Source organism: Stenella coeruleoalba (genome assembly GCF_951394435.1).
Source record: "Stenella coeruleoalba genome assembly, chromosome: 14".
NCBI lineage: Eukaryota > Metazoa > Chordata > Mammalia > Artiodactyla > Delphinidae > Stenella > Stenella coeruleoalba.
This window is the reverse complement of record NC_137160.1, coordinates 66128440-66144908: the sequence shown is the minus strand read 5'-3', so window position 1 is coordinate 66144908 and position 16469 is coordinate 66128440.

Sequence of the window (16469 nt, the reverse complement as noted above, 5' to 3'; positions counted from 1 at the left end):
CGCAGGCTCAGTAGTTGTGGCGCATGGGCTTAGTTGCTCCGCAGCATGTGGGATCTTCCCGGACCAGGACTCGAATCCATGTCCCCTGCACTGGCAAGCGGATTCTTAACCACTGCACCACCAGGGAAGCCCTAGATATAGTTCTGGATACTGAGATACTGAGAATATATCTGCGAACAAAATATTTTGAAACCTCTGCCTTCATGAGGCTTACATTCTAGTTGAGAAAGACAGATGACAAATCTATAAAATGTCAAGCGGTCTTAAGTGTTATGAAAAAAAGTGAAACAGGGTAAGAGGGAGAGAGTAACAGGGTGGTATTTCACTTGCTAAAGAAAGCTTACACTGTTTTCAGGGAACCAGTAGGATATTTCTACAAGGAAAAGACTGAAGGGGAAGGTTCTTTGCACAGTTTTCCTTGCAGGTCCTGAATACTCTTACACCACTGCAAGAGATCTATGATGCATATTTTGTTTCATTACATAAAATACATTGGCTTGAGAAAATGAGAATACAGTTCTAATTTCAGAGAAGCAGGGGGTTCTTTTGGATCCCTCAGCACCTAATCTGTTGCCTTTGTATGCAGTGAGTGCTCAATTATTGTCTGATGAAATGCTCCTCTTTAGACTTTGAACGGCTACTTCTGCTGGATTGTAATACTCTTCCTTCTGATTACAATAGAGACAGGCTGTACTCAGACCAGCACTTGTACCGTTTTCAGTTTATCTACTGTGCCTATGTAGGGGTGCCAGGACTTCCTCCTCAGAAGCCCAAAGCTTCTTTACCTGTTGCTGTTATCATCTAATTTTTCTGTTTAAAAAACTGCTATCTTCCCTAACTTACACACTTTGATATAACAGCAAAACCATATTTTGTGCCGTGTGTCTTTTGAGGAACAGCACTGCCTGGAAGAGATATAAGACAGGCCAGAGGAGATTTTTATCAGCCTAGTCATCTCTGCTTTTTCTCCCTTATAACTAAGACATTTATCAGGATGATTTGATTTTTTTCGAGAATGACGGACTTGTTGCTCAATCCTTCAAAGGCATATTCTGTTATAACCGGTTCAGTACCTTCCTTCCTCAAGGAAATCAGATCAAGTTCAGAGATGTGCCTGTCATCATCATTGGTGATGTTTTGGTCTTTTCCTTAGAATACAAATTTGAACTTTGCTTCATGTGTTAGTGCAATATGTCCATATTTTATGGCCTATAGTTATTCTAACCTTCAGATTTCTTCTGAAAATATTACTACAATAATAATGTGATACAGCACTACCCAAATAGTCACTTTGGATTGTTTATATCCTGAAGACAACGTTGTGAAATATAATCATATTTTACTATTTCAGAGATGTTTAACCGTTGGTTTCATATTAAATCAGTGCTTAATCCAGAGAGACAAAGCTGTACAGTTAATTCAGGAAAGAGCCTCCAGAGCATTTCTCAAGAAAGCTGGACAGTTCATTTTGAACGTAGAAGAGCTCTAAGGAAGCCATAACGCTGTCAAAAGGCTTAAGAATCCTTTTGTCAGCAAAAGGGCCAAGGTGTTGGTAAAAAATTCTTCGTGGTAAGGTCTAATGAGTTAACTCCCGATATTCTCTCCATATTATGTGCTGTGGAAGTGGCCACTGAGATTTTGCTGAGAGATATTTGGGTGTACAATTGCAAACTGAGCAGGAGATGGTTTTATGAAGTTTGTTAAGGAAATCATAGTCCAGTCAAAAGATCTAAACTTCAAGGCCGTTTCTAAAGTATGGCCTTCAGTGAGTTAGATTATGTCCATATTAGTACATAGTTAAGTGTTAATAAATGTTTGCAATAAAGGGAAAAAGCAGAGTATGTGAGGAAAAGAGTCTAAGCTGACAGAGAATAGTAATTTTTTAAGGGTAAACAATAAAACAGCCAAGAAGGCTTGTGGATCACAGGCTACTTTCAGAAACAAGACATTCCATGTTGAGATGGGGGGCCACGAGAGCAGGGAACTTGGGAACATCAATCACATCACTGGTTTTGGGAAATAAAGGGAAGAGTAAATTCCTGAATGAGAGCTGATTTTGAATTAGAGGCCAGTCTTAGAAAACAAGGCTTTCATATTGAGGAAAACAGCCTTCAGCGTTGAAGGCAGAGAAGTAGAGACCATAAACTTAATTGGCTGGTAAGACTAGGCTGGCGATGTTTAAGGTAAATTAACTCGGTAAGCTACAATTATGCTTCTTTTGGAAGGGAATTTAATATTCTCCAATCTCAGTAAACTGGATCTGCAGCTTTTAAAATTTATCAACACCCAGTATGAGCTTTAGCACGATTATTTAAGCAAAAGAAGCAGTGTAATTAAGAGTGCAGGCTTTGGGAAGACCTGGGTCCCAGTCCCAGCACTACAGTATGACCTTGGGTAAATTACTTAACATCGGTAATTCCAAGTTTCCTCAGCCTCTGATTATAGGGGTTGAGAATACAGGCACAAATGTCAGGATTCAAATCCAGCTCTGTCGCTTACTAGCTGTGTCATCTTAGGGAAGCTGCTAAACTCCCTGACTCAGTTTCCTCATATGGAGGGTGAGAGAGAGAGAAAAATAGTACCTACATCTTTGGATTGTTGACATTCATTGAGCCCTGAATAATTGTTAGTTTTTAATAATGTGTCAGTTTTTGTGTCAGTAACCTCTGACTTAGAAGTACTGAGCACATTTTCTATCTTCCAGAAACTTGCAATCTGGTTATAAAGATCAGGCTAACACATATGAAAATAAAAGCAATATAGGGCATTTATAAGTAGGTATTAAAGAGTATGACACAAACAATAAAGGTTTATTGATTCACTGATTATTTATTAAATGCTGTACACAGGCAGGCACTAAGCCGAGTACTGAGGATACAACAGTGACCCTAACCAGGTCCTTGTTCTTGAGAAGTTCACAGTCTTGTGATAGAGCAGGTACCAGTGGACAGGAAAAACAACGCAGAGAAATCAATGCTACAGTAGGGATTACCATTGGGGGCTACAGGGGCTCGCAGGAGGGGCATATGGCCTAGTTTCAGGAGGTCAGAAAAGGATTATCAGAAAAAGTAAAATCTGAAGGGCAAAGAGTTAAGTGTCCTTTTTTTTTTTTTTTTTGGCTGCGTTGGGTCTTCGTTGCTGCACTCAGGCTTTTTCTAGTTGTGGCGAGCAGGGGCTACTCTTTGTTGCGGTGCGCGGGCTTCTCATTGCAGTGGCTTTTATTGTTGCAGAGCACGGGCTCTAGGTACACGGGCTTCAGTAGTTGCAGCACGTGGGCTTTAGAGCACTGGCTCAGTAGTTGTGGCGCACGGGCTTAGTTGCTCCGCATCATGTGGGATCTTCCCGGACCAGGGATCAAACCCGTGTTCCCTGCCTTGGCAGGTGGATTCTTAACCACTGCACCGCCAGGGAAGTCCGGAGTTAGTGTTCTTGGCAGATCAGACGATGTGCAGAAGCTTGGCAGTGGAGGCTGTCACCGTGGCTAGTGGAGCTTTCAGGGTGGTGATTAAAGTGAGGCCAAGAAACAAACGCATGAAGCCAAAGAGGGAAACACTTGCTGACCAGGTTACGGAGGTCCCTGAATGTGGACTTATTCTGAAGGCCATGCAGATCTAGTAAAGAGTCAGACTGTTGTCTTAGTGAGTTGAGTCAGGCCACAGTGTGGAGGATTAGAGGAAGCCAAGTCAGAGCCAGAAGACCGCAAGGAGACAGCTGCAGTGATCTAGGTGAGAAAACAGTGGGCCTGGATCCAGAATTAGGTCAGGTCACCTGGGTTTGAATCCTGCTCTGCCACTTAGTAGCTGTGTGACCTCATGCAAGTTACTTAACCACCCTGTGTCTCTGTTTCCTAATCTGAAATTGGAGATGATAATAAAATTTACCTTAGAGGCTTGTTGTGAGGATTAAAACACTTAGAACACACCTGTCCAGCTCATAGTCTGTGCTCCGTAAATGTAGGCAGTGAGGCTGAGGAGAGGCAACGCATTGATGAAGAAGAATGAGCAGGACTCTGTGACCGAGGGGGTGTCGGGAACAAGCAGGAAGACCTAAGGAGGCTGGCTTTGGTGTGGGAGCTCGTCAGGTGGTGGTGCCACTCGCTGAGATCAGGAGCCGGAAGAAAAGCAGGCTGGGGGAAGGCTGAGAAAATGTGGCCAAAGGTGCGTAACTGGCAACCGGGAGAGTGTGGGTTCGTGAAGCTGTTTCAGGAAGGAGGGAGGGGCCCACATCGCTAAACGCTGCCAGAAGGGTCTAGTAAGAGAAGAGCTAAAAAGAATACATTGGGGACTTCCCTGGTGGTCCTGTGTCATGGGCCTGGCCTCTGTGGTTTTGAATTTGACATGGGGGCAAGGGGTGCGTGTGGAAGTGCCCAGCAAGCAGTTTGATATGGGACCCATGTTGGCCAACTAGACAGGAAAACCTGAGTAGGACCCAGGTGAGGGGGGATGAGCTAGGAAGCTACTAGAACAAAGGCAGGCTGGCAAGAAGGCACAAAGGAGCTTTGGGTGCAGCCTTAGAATTCATGAGCATGGTGAGGGTTTGTGAACTCCATGAGGCCAGGTGCTGGAGGTAAGGAAAGGCCTTAAATCCAGACTTCAGAGCTTATCAAGAGCATTCGCCGTAAACAGGGGAGGTCAGAGGTGGAGCCCAGAAGCTGTAAGCTGTCAGGGAGAGGGAGCAGGAAAGGAAAGGCCTGGGTTTGGAGCTGGAGCCATTGACCTTGGCCAGTTGCTAGGCATAGTCTAGGCAGTCATATGGAGTGATGGGCTCTGTGGGCTGACTTTAGGGAGGCAGCGCTTTTGCCGTAATCTTTGCTGTGTCTTCAAAATGTAATAACATTCATCTGTGTATTTCAGGTGTGCCAAGCCCTGATCGTGGTGTTTGCCATGAATTACTTTTAATTTATATGTGATTGTAGTTAGCATTACAATATGTAAATCAGGTGTTTATCTGTTAAGTCTATCCTGGATGTGGGAATAACAAGGTAGCTGGGAAAATATCAAAATTCAAAAGGTGGGGCACTTCCCTGGTGGTCCAGTGGCTAAGACTCCACGCTCCCGATGCAGAGGGCCCAGGTTTGCTTTCTGGTCAGGGAACTGGATCCCGCATGCTGCAACTAAAGATCATGCATGCCGCAGTTAAGCCCCGGTGCAGCCAAATAAATAAATTTTTTTTTTTAACATCTTTATTGGAGTATAATTGCCTTACAATGGTGTGCTAGTTTCTGCTTTATAACAAAGTGAATCAGTTATACATATACATATGCTCCCATATCTCTTCCCTCTTGCGCCTCCCTCCCTCCCACCCTCCCTATCCCACCGCTCTAGGTGGTCACAAAGCACCAAGCTGATCTCCTTGTGCTATGCGGCTGCTTCCCACCAGCTATCTATTTTACGTTTGGTAGTGTATATATGTCCATGCCACTCTCTCTCTTTGTCACAGCTTACCCTTCCCCCTCCCCATATCCTCAAGTCCATTCTCTAGTAGGTCTGTGTCTTTATTCCTGTCTTATCCCTAGGTTCTTCATGACATTTTTTTTTTCTTAAATTCCATATATATGTGTTAGCATACGGTATTTGTCTTTCTCTTTCTGACTTACTTCACTCTGTATGACAGACTCTAGGTCCATCCACCTCATTACAAATAGCTCAATTTCGTTTCTTTTTATGGCTGAGTAATATTCCATTGTATATATGTGCCACATCTTCTTTATCCATTCATCCGATGATGGACACTTAGGTTGTTTCCATCTCCTGGCTATTGTAAATAGAGCTGCAATGAACATTTTGGTACATGACTCTTTCTGAATTATGGTTTTCTCAGGGTATATGCCCAGTAGTGGGATTGCTGGGTCATATGGTAGTTCTATTTGTAGTTTTTTAAGGAACCTCCATACTGTTCTCCATAGTGGCTGTACCAATTTACATTCCCACCAGCAGTGCAAGAGTGTTCCCTTTTCTCCACACCCTCTCCAGCATTTATTGTTTCTAGATTTTTTGATGATGGCCATTCTGACTGGAGTGAGATGATATCTCATTGTAGTTTTGATTTGCATTTCTCTAATGATTAATGATGTTGAGCATTCTTTCATGTGTTTGTTGGCAATCTGTGTATCTTCTATGGAGAAATGTCTGTTTAGATCTTCTGCCCATTTTTGGATTGGGTTGTTTGTTCTTGTGTTATCGAGCTGCATGAGCTGGTTGTAAATTTTGGAGATTAATCCTTTGTCAGTTGCTTCATTTGCAAATATTTTCTCCCATTCTGACGGTTGTCTTTTGGTCTTGTTTATGGTTTCCTTTGCTGTGCGGAAGCTTTGAAGTTTCATTAGGTCCCATTTGTTTATTTTTGTTTTTATCTCCATTTCTCTAGAAGGTGGGTCAAAAAGGATCTTGCTGTGATTTATGTCATAGAGTGTTCTGCTTATGTTTTCCTCTAAGAGTTTGATAGTTTCTGGCCTTACATTTAGATCTTTAATCCATTTTGAGCTTATTTTTGTGTATGGTGTTAGGGAGTGATCTAATAAGCCCCAGTGCAGCCAAATAAATAAATAAATACTTTTTTAAAAAAACAAAATGAAGATACTACATTTAAAAAAAACTTCAGGGCTTCCCTGGTGGCGCAGTGGTTGAGAGTCCGCCTGCCGATGCAGGGGACACGGGTTCGTGCCCCGGTCCGGGAAGATCCCACATGCCACAGAGTGGCTGGGCCCGTGAGCCATGGCCGCTGAGCCTGTGTGTCCAGAGCCTGTGCTCCGCAACCAGAGGCCACAGTGGTGAGAGGCCCGCGTACCGCAAAAAAAAAAAAAAAAAAAAAAATTCAAGAGGTGGAACAATTTGAATCCTGGTATTTCACTCCACTGTTGCTGTTCATTCTCTCAGTCAGCAAACAGTTGTTGAGCAGCTTCTGTGTCAGGGGCCGCTCTTCCTTTTTTTTTTTTTTTCGCTCTTCCTTTTACCCTCAGTTCCCTCCTTTCCCTCTCCCATTCTACACAATCATACGCACTGTTCTCTTCACCCACCTTTTCCCACAGGTAACTCTATCCCATCTCCTCTTAAGAAATATCCTTTAAAGAATTTTTATGTCCGGAAATATTAAAAAAAAAAAAAGTTGTGATATATAATCTTCAGACTCTTACAGTAAAATGAACCAAGAAGAAGAAAAAATCCCAAACACGATCATAGAGTGACTGTGGCTGGAAGGAAACACAAGGATGAGGGGAATGAACATCTTACTACTGTGAAGCCTGGATAACAGAAACGTGCGTGTTAGGGGGGAGTCGTAAGTGGACTCGGTTTGGCCCCATCATGGCAAGACCCTGACTTCAACGATAGGAGGTTAAGTACCAGCTTCAAACACTCAATGTGTTCTGTGAGTTTCCAGTGATATTTCTACCTGGCACTTTCTTCTACATTTACCTTAATGGCTCAGCTGGAACTCAGCCATCACCGCTTAATGTTCTTGAGTTTTATGCAGTATTGGCAGCAGCTTCCTTATTGTCCTGATACTAGAAGTAGAAATTCCACCCAGTTGCAGCCAGGCTGTTGCTGCCCAGGCAGTGGAGGGGCATTTCCACTTTCTAGGAGCTTGTCCCTTTCAACACTGAGAGGCCTTTTGTCACCTTCACAGGTCATCAGATTTATGAGAAATCTTCCCATTCCCAGAGTGGTTCTGCCATCAGCCATTTTACTCTGCTTTTTACTCTGACTTTCTTCTCTCTTGGCTATAGTAGGAAAATCTGCTCCAATAAACATGACGTTGTTAATATATGTAAAGCATTTAGAAGAATGCTTCATATGTATTAAGAGCTATTATCATTAATATTATTGTTGTTGCTGCCACCATCTTGGATTAGAAGCTGAAGCCCAGACGAGCCTCTGATTTTTCTCTGGTTATGCTGGGTGGCTTAAGAAATTCCAAATTATCTAGGAATGGGGTAGAAAATACTTGGTTTCCTCTCTATTTTTTGGCCATGGTCGACCCAAAGAGCCTTAAAAAGATCAAAGTATTATCACTGTAGTATATTTACTTGTTGGAGCTTTAACATCCCCTCTCTGGATTCCTGACTTGGCAGTGGGACGGATAACCCAGAAATCTCTACATAGAATGATGCACAGCCATCCAGTGTTTACCAAACAGTAAGTCGATGTGGGACAGTAATAAACATCGTAACTCACATTATTGAGCACTTTAGTATGTGCCAAATAGTGTTCTAAGTGCTTTTATATATACTATTTCATCTTTTCTTCATAAAAATCCTGTGTGTAGGACTATTATCCTCATTTTATAAATGAAGAAACAATCATAAAGAGGTTAGGTAACTTGCCTAAAGCCACAAAGATAAGTGGAAGAGCCAGGCTATGTACCCAGGCAGTCTGATCCCATAGCCTTTGCTAATAACCACCTCACTGTGCTGATAGGGAGAACCCTGGATCTGAGACGGCCCAGTTCTGATCTCAGCTCCTCAACTCCATCCTTTAACAAGTCTAATGATCTTGGGGAAATTACTCAACCTTTCTGAACCTGTCTACTCATCTGTAAGATAGGGATGGTACACTACACTGGTGCTCAAGATGGAAGAGGAAATTTGTGCCTCCTTGGGGTCCTAGTCTGGGGTGGAGAAGAGGACTAACATGGGACCAAACCATTACAATATAATATAAGAAATGCCACTGTAGAGGAATGTACAGAGAAAGGAACATCTTCCGAGCTGGGGCAGGGCGAAGTCAGAGGAGCTTCAAGGTGCCATATGTTTGTGTTTGGTATTGAAAGACAAGATGGGAGAGTTCCCTGGCAGTCCAGTGGTTAGGACTTGGCGCTGTCACTGCCAGGGGCTCGGGTTCTATCCCTGGTCAGGGAACTAGGATCCCGCAAGCTGCTCAGTGCGGCCAAAAAAAAAAATTTTTTTTTTTCTTTTAAAAAAAAAAGAAAGACAAGATGGGATTGAATGAGGTGGACGGAGGGAACAAGTTTCGAGGCAGAAGGAATAGCATGAGTACAGGTGCTGGAGCCTGGAAGAGCTTGGCAGTCTGTGTTCAGGTAACGGCTAGAGGATCGGTTTGCAGCTGGAGATTGAGGATGAGGTAGGCACTGATGGTGGCGAATACATTGCAGAGCGGGGTACACAAGCCTTCAGATGTCAGTATGTCCTGCGCCATCAAGACACATTTTTTTTTTTTTTTTTTTTTTTGCGGTACGTGGGCATCTCACTGTTGTGGCCTCTCCCATTGCAGAGCACAGGCTCCGGACGCGCAGGCTCAGCGGCCATGGCTCACGGGCGCAGCCGCTCCGCAGCATGTGGGATCTTCCGGGACCGGGGCACAAACTCGTGTCCCCTGCATTGGCAGGCGGACTCTCAACCACTGCGCCACCTGGGAAGCCCCAAGACAGACACATTTAAAAACAAAACTTAATAATGAAATTAAGTAAATTTAACAATAAAAAAAATGCTCTACTTTTTTAATTGAACTATAATTCAGGTACCATAAAATTCACCATTTTACAGTGTACAATTCGGCAGTTTTTAGTGTGTTCACAAGGTTGTACACCTCTCTCTAATTCCAGAACATCTTCATCACTCCAAAAAGAAGCCTACTACCTGCTAGCAGTCACCCACCCCACCCCCCATCCTCCCTGGTCCTCATCCTCCGGCAACCCCTGCTCTACTTTCTGTCTCTGTGGATTTGCCTATTCTGGGCATTTCATATCAATCACACTAAGTTTGACCTTTTGTTTCCGGCTTCTTTTACTAGGCATAATGTTTTCGAGATTCATCTATGTTGTAGAGTGTACCAGTATTTCATTGCTTTTTACGGCTGAATAACCTCATTTTGCATGGTTATACCACATTCCGTTTATCCATTCGTCAGTTGGTGGACATTTGGGTCGTTTCCACCTTTTGGCTGTTATGGATAATGCTGCTATGAACATTCATGTGCAGGTTTTTGTTTGATACCTGTTTTAAGTTCTTTGGGAGTGTATACCTGGGAGTGGAATTGTGGTTAACTCTGAGTTTAACCATTTGAGGAACCTATCAGACTGTTTCCACAGTGGCTGCACCTCTGCATCCCACCAGCAACACGAGTTCCAACTTCTCCACATCCTTGCTAACACTTGTTATCCCCCCTCCCCTTTTTAAAATTATTGCCATTCTAGTGGGGGAAAGTGATATCTCATTGTGGTTTTGATTTGCATTTTCCTAATGACTAATGAAAAGATGTTGAACATCTTTTCATGTGCTTTTTGGCTATTTGTTTACCTTCTTTGGAGAAACGTTTATTGCAGTCCTTTGCCCATTTTTTAATTGGTTTGTTTGTATAGTAATAGTTCTTTACATATTCTGGATAATAGACTTTTATCAGGTATATGAGATATTTTCTTCCCATCTGTCAGTTGTGTTTTCACATTCCTGATAGTCCTTTGATGCACGAAAGTTTTTGATTTTGATGAAGTCTAGTTAATCTGTTTTTTCTTTGGTTGCTTGTGCTTTTGGTGTTATATTTTGTGGGGTTTTTTTTTTTTTTTTGGTATTATATTTTGCATGTGTATATCTAGCTGTCCCAGCACCATTTGTTGAAAGAGTATCCTTTCCCCACTGAATGGTCTTGGTACCCCTGTCAAAAATCAAATGACCATAGATGTATGAATTTATTTCTGGACTCTTAATTCTGTTCCAGTGATATATATGTTTATCATTATGCCAGCACCATATTATTTTTATTAATATAACTTTGTGAATGCTCTACTTTTATTACCCTAGATGTGCTTCTGATATGTAGTACATTTGTGTATTGTGATTAGTATTTTGTATTTTCCTTTTTTTTTTTTTGGAGCATGTACTTTTGTGTGGATCATTTATATAATTAGTACCCTTGTCATTTAAAATAATTATGAAGTGTTTGTTTTATTGCCTTACTGTGCTGTGCTTGCTTTTGTCAAACTCTTATGTCACGCTGTTTTCTGAGTTGGTTTTTACTCTTTTAGATAGCCTTGTTTGCACTGTTTTTTCTGGACCCAGACTCATTAGCTATCAAGCCTCACCCGCTGGATGTCAGGGAATGCTGGCTGAGTTTTTTAATTCATGCTCCCAGAAACTTGGAGGACCACTCCCACCTGCCTCAGCCCAGACCCAGTACTTCCTGCCAGTTGTGAATTGAATTTCTGACCTCTTTCTTGAACCAGAGCTCTCCAGAGGTCAGGAGTGGCACCAGCCTTAGGATCTGCTGTATACTTTTTTGTAAATTACTATCCCTGAGTTGTCATACTGCTGAGGAGACACATGGGAAAAAAACTATCTTTTGAACTTCTCTCGTGCTGCCAAAACAAGCACCTACAAGTGCTGTTTCCATATGCAATATGTCCCTGTCTTTAGAAAGGAGGAGCTCCCAGAGAGAATGGGACTTGTTCAGGTTGCCCAGTGACCACACAGTGCTACTAGGAACAGAATTCATCCCTTACTCCCATGGATTCTCGTCTTGTCATCCTAACCAAACACTCCTTTCCTATTGGGCAACAGAAGATAGAATTTACATTTCAGTAGTTTCCCCAGGGGAGGTCTTGAGTTTCTTCTTCCCTGCTCTTGTGAATAACCAGGTAAGGAGACCCAGTGAAATGACTTGCACGCATTGTGCTGCTCCTTAACAGATCAAGATCATTGGCTCTGGCAGCAGACCTGTGAGAGGAGGGGCAGGAGAGAAAGTTCACAGCTTCAGGGTGTCCTGAGCTCTTTAGGGATTTTGGATGAGCAGAGATGCCCAGTTTTCTCCCATAACAAACAGGGTATCTTCTGTGAAACTTGGCTCTAGTGGTTATTGACCAACTTGTTGGTATATATAAACTTTTCCTATGGGAATTTTCAAACAGATGCAAAAGTCGAGAGGATAATGTAATGAATTACCAGGTACCTGTCACCCAGCTTGTGGAATTATCAATACATGGCCAATCGTGTTTCATCTCTACCCCCTTTCGCTCCCTCTCCCCACTGGATTATTTTGAACCAAAATTAGTATATTGATCAAGTTTTCAGTTTCTACTTACTCTTGAAGTGGTTTCCCTCAGATGTTAGGATGTGAGCTCTCATTTAGATTGGTTTTAGCAGCTTCATTGGGCCGGTCGTTCTCTCTCTGGCAGTGTTGTTGTACTGGCAGAATCACAGGAATTTTTTGGCCTCAAACTCTGTTCTTTTGTGCCTCCCACTCCCGGTGTCCTGGGAACCTGTCATGCCTCTTCCCTGTGTTTCCAGTGCCTGGACCTCCTCTCATCAGCTCTCCCAGGTCATCAACCCTTACGTTGGAGGCTAAGAATTTCTCTATATGAGGGTCTAGGCTGGCAGGTAGAAGGTGCTTAATAACGAGTTGTTGATGACTGACTGGATGTATTCTGTTTGGCTTTCCACTCACCTGAACCTCACACTCAGCTGTTTTAACAGTGCACTTGGTTCTGTGTATCTTAAATGAGGAGGAACTTACCTGAGCCTCGCCACTGCTTCTGTCCAGCTGCGGAGTCTGGATTGGATTTTCCTGGCTCCCCCTGCTGGCCACTCCTGGGCAGCTGCATACAGGTGCCTCTGGTGGCGTAAGACTGGAGCCAGAGCCAAGTTCTGCCAAGGGAAAGTAGAACATTGTTGTGAAGTGCCCGGGCTAGTCCAGGCAGGTCTCAGTAGGAGAAGAGCAGCTTGAGAACCGTTCCGGGAAGGGCAGCTTTCTGGGTAAGGGACAGGGAAGGTGGGCCACTGCCCACAAAGTCAGGAGGGCAGGGTTGAGGCCTCAGCACTGGAAGACCACATGGGCCCGTAAATGAGCTGGTCGTTGTGTGGGGATTGGGGCCTATACTGACAATAGAGATGGGCTCCTTCTCCCCTTAAGACAAAGCAGCCTGGGGTCAGACATGGTCACCAGGCAAGCAGAGGGGCTACAGAGTTTTATCTCAGCCTCCATGAAAATTGAGGCCAGGAGGGTGGTGAACGTAGGTGGGAGCATCCCCAGAGTTCATGGTCCCACGTGGGATACATGACCCCACCTCCTAGCTCTAAAGACAAGTAATGACTCTGTGGAACTCTGGGTGCATGTTTCTGTGGGGGCTCCTCCCTCCACTGTCTGTAAATATAATAAATTCCCCACATCTGTCAACCCCTTCCATCACATTTCTTGGTTATTTACATGTATTTGTCTTTTCCACGGCACAACTTCCCAGAAAGTGGGCTGTGGCAGAATGCATCTCGCCTGACTCCAGCCAGCTGCAGGTGTCTGGAAGAGGGTTGAAGATGGTCAGATGCTAAGGGCAGAGCCCCTCTTCTTCTCTCCACCCCCAAGCCGCAAGTGCCAGGGTAATTGCACGCTGAGCTGAACATGGAAAATAGGCTTTTGTTCCCTTTCAGGGTATAGCGTTTCCCCAATACACAAGGAAGGGAACCCAATCCAGAAGAACCCCAGGGCATGAAAATTGCCATTGGACTTGGGCAGGTATAACTATGAAGCAGTCCTTATAATGAACTGTTTGGAAGGAATTAATTTCTGTGCAGGGTGGTGGGGATGGAGCGGTGGACAGTGTACTGCATTCTAATGGGGGAAGGCAGACCATACACTTATATAAGTATACAGTATGTCAGGGGTGCTAGGTACTAAGAAGGAAAAAGAATCAGGGGAAAGGGATAAGGTAGGAGTACGTCGTTTTAAATTTGGTGGTCAGGGAGAACAGCCCTGCTGAAGTGAGGCAGCAAGCCCTGTGAGGCAGGGGACAGCAAGTGCAGAGGCCCCGAGGCAGGCACGTGCTTGCTTGTGAGAGGAACAGTGAGGAGACCATTGTGTCTGGAGCCGGGCGAGGGAGGGAGGGTCAGAGAGAGAACCAGGGGCCAGGTCATGAGGGGCCTTGTACACTTCGGTGAGGGATTTGGATTCGCTCTGAGTGAGATGGAAAACCGTCAGAGAGAAAGCCGTCAGATGGAGCCCAGAGTAACATGAACCAACTGATGTCTAAAAAGACTCACTCTGGCTGCTGAGACTGATCACGGGGAGGCAAAGGTGGGGAAGGGGGACCAACTGGAGGACAGAGAGAGGTGAGGTGGCCTGGATGGGGTAGTAGCAGAAGTGAAGGAGCGCTTGACTTGCAGATACGGTTGAATGGACAGCCAGCAGGGCCTGCAGGTGGAGTGAATGTTGGGTGTGAGAGGAGGAGAGAGCCCGGGCTGCCTGCAGAGGCCTGGCCTGCATCCCCAGGAGTACGTGCTACCCTTTACTGAGGTGAGGGGGCTGGAGAACAGTAGGTCTGAGAGAAAATTCATCAGTTCTGTTTTTACGTTCTGCGAGTAAAGGTATCCACTTCAAATAACAGTAGATGTTTCAAAGAATAGGCTCCTCAGAGGAATAATAATAGCTAATGACATTTACATTGTGCTTTACAGTTGACAGTGTTCCCAGTCATGTTATCTTACTCTGTTTTCACGTCACCCACATAAGGGAGTGCATTTTCTTTCCATTTTGCAGGTAAGAAAGCTGAGATTCAGAAGGGTTCTGGACAAGAGAGCCAATTTTTGGATGCTGCCACACAGAGAGAGACGACAGCCAGTCAGTCTTGAAGAGCAGCAGCCAACCAACAGAGAGATGGCCACTTCCCCATGGCCTCCCGGCCCCTGTCCACAGCCCCGCCGCAGACAGGAGCAGGGGGGATGTGACAAGGGACAGACCGCCTTCCGCCACCCTCCACTCAGGCCACCAGGGCCATGGCCACATCTAGCTTCCCTGGGAGTGGAGGCCGAGAGCTTTGAAGGAGAGCTTGACCTGGACATTTTTAAGTGAGTATTTTTATTTGTATAAACATTTTAAATGAATCTGAAAAACCAGAAGGAGACTATTCTAATTTCTGAAAGTAGTTGAGAATCTATGGTGTCCGTCATTAAGCTACCCAGTGAGAAAAAGGGCTTAGACATGGTGTTACTAAGGGCAGCTATTGAAAGATATAAAAAAGGATTCACATTTATACAGGATGAGATACCCCAATAAACCAGTTGCAAGTGCATTTTCTTCCACTCTTTTTCCATGCATCTTTTTAACATTTTTCAGATGTTACCACCTAGGCAATTTTATTTTCTCATAACCTGCTGTTTTCTCATAACCACTTTTAATATAAACATTTCCCTCTATGATATTGAACATTGTTGTAATCATTTTTAAGTGGCTGTATATTAACCAGCTATTTAGACTGCTTTCACATTTTATGTACATCTTTGTGTCGTAAGCTCTTTAGTATCACTTTGTTAGATAGCTTCCTACAAGTAGAATTACTGGTTTAAAGGATATGAACATTTTTAGACTCTTGATAAATTCTAACAAATTATTTTCCAAAAAAGTTCTTCTATCAGTACAGGAAAGTAAGAGTGAGCCCTGGAGCCAAGATCTGCTGACTCTAAATCTCAGGCTTTTTATTCTGGACTAGATATATGAACCTCGATTTTCTTATCTGTGAAATGAGGACGACTGCCCAGTCACAGTCACGAGAATCAGAAAAACCGTGTGCTAAATAAATGGGGGGGAGTTACTATTTTAATGAGAGAAGATTTGTTATTTAAAGCTGGCTGCAGGAACTTCCCTGGTGGCGCGGTGGTTAAGAATCCACCTGCCAATGCAGGGGGACATGGGTTCGAGTCCTGGTCCAGGAAGATCCCACATGCCACGGAGCAACTAAGCCCATGCACCACAACTACTGAGCCTGTGCTCTAGAGCCCGCAAGCCACAGCTACTGAAGCCCATGTGCCTAGAGCCCATGCACCGCAATGAAGAGTAGCCCCTGCTCGCCACAACTAGAGAAAGCCCGCACGCAGCTACGAAGACCCAGCGCAGCCAAAAATAAAATTAATTAATTAATTAAAAAAAAAAGCTGGCTGCATAGTCCTCTTAGGAAAATGTCTTTGTTCAGATATTGGAGCATGGTCTGCCCCAACCAGCTCTTCTTCACTGTCTGCTTGCTGGCTGACTTTTTCTAGCAGCTCCTACACAGTCTGAAATGGCCCTTTTCTCCCTTGATGACATGAAGGCATTTGTCACTTTGTCAGCTGGTATTTGGACTTCAAGAGCAAGCTTGCCCACCTCTTCCCTTCTCTGAGCACCCCCCCCCCCAGTTTCCCCCACACCCATCCCTACATCTCCGAGTCCTAAGCATGCTCCAGGGTCCTGCTCTAATGCCACCACCTTCTCAGACCTTCTCCAAACCATCATAGCATTTACTTTCCCTCCCCTCTCATATCTCGTTCTCTCTTGTGGTTCAGACATTTGTTTATGTGTATGTCCCATGTCCTGTCCTGCTTTGTGTGTTTAAGCTCCTTGGGAGCAGGAATTCAGTCCTTCCTGGCACAGTCGTCCACTCAGAACATCTGTCAAATCAGCAGCTGCTAAGTGCCAAGCATTATTCTAGGTTTTGGGAATACAGAGACGAATTATCTTTGCACGAACCCCATTTGCCGCAAAACCTGGCCTCATATGGGG